At 29.0% G+C, this 652-nt stretch overlaps 1 protein-coding gene across 2 annotated transcripts in view; it reads right to left on the reverse strand.

Moving 5' to 3' along the window:
- Positions 1-652, reverse strand: part of LOC119592009 (long-chain-fatty-acid--CoA ligase ACSBG2-like) — an 11,665-nt gene that overhangs the window by 10,645 nt on the left and 368 nt on the right. The window lies entirely within an intron of this gene.

A 652-nucleotide genomic window follows, 5' to 3' on the forward strand; every position in this document is an offset into this window, starting at 1 on the left:
CTAGTTATTAACGAAGGTTATGTCTCACATCTTATCATCAGAGTTTAGCAAATGATTAGAAATAAATATTGTGAAACTTTATCATATATAGATTATATTATTACCAAATAGATAAAACAAAAAAATAATTGAGAGATCATGGTGTCTTGGTACTAATCACAATGAATGAAATTATTCACTAGTACAAAAACAAATCAATAGTTGATGCATGTGGTAACTAAAATTAGTATAGCCTATATGACAAATGTAAGATTAAATACCTTTAATACATGCTAACTGATATGTAATACATACGGATATGCAATACAGTACTGGTATAGTACACAAGTGAAAATCTTTCTTTCTATTGAGATCCATTTTCTCCTGGCAAATAAACTTACTACTTTCTAAATATTACTTATTTTTCAGATGCCTGCTTAAGGTAGATAAATCTTTCTTGAAAAATAACAAACCATGAACTTACACCTACTACAAATAATCTAAAAAGATATATATAATGAACTTATCACAAGCAAGTTAAATACACATAGTTGGGTTCCTCAGTCAAAATCACCGAGACCGACACTATAAACTTTCTTATGCGGTTTAAGGCCAAACCGTCAGCGAAAACTACTTGTATCCAAAAACGAAAAACTAATTTGTTCAGGAAATT

Source organism: Penaeus monodon, chromosome 29 (assembly GCF_015228065.2).
Source record: "Penaeus monodon isolate SGIC_2016 chromosome 29, NSTDA_Pmon_1, whole genome shotgun sequence".
Taxonomy (NCBI): domain Eukaryota; kingdom Metazoa; phylum Arthropoda; class Malacostraca; order Decapoda; family Penaeidae; genus Penaeus; species Penaeus monodon.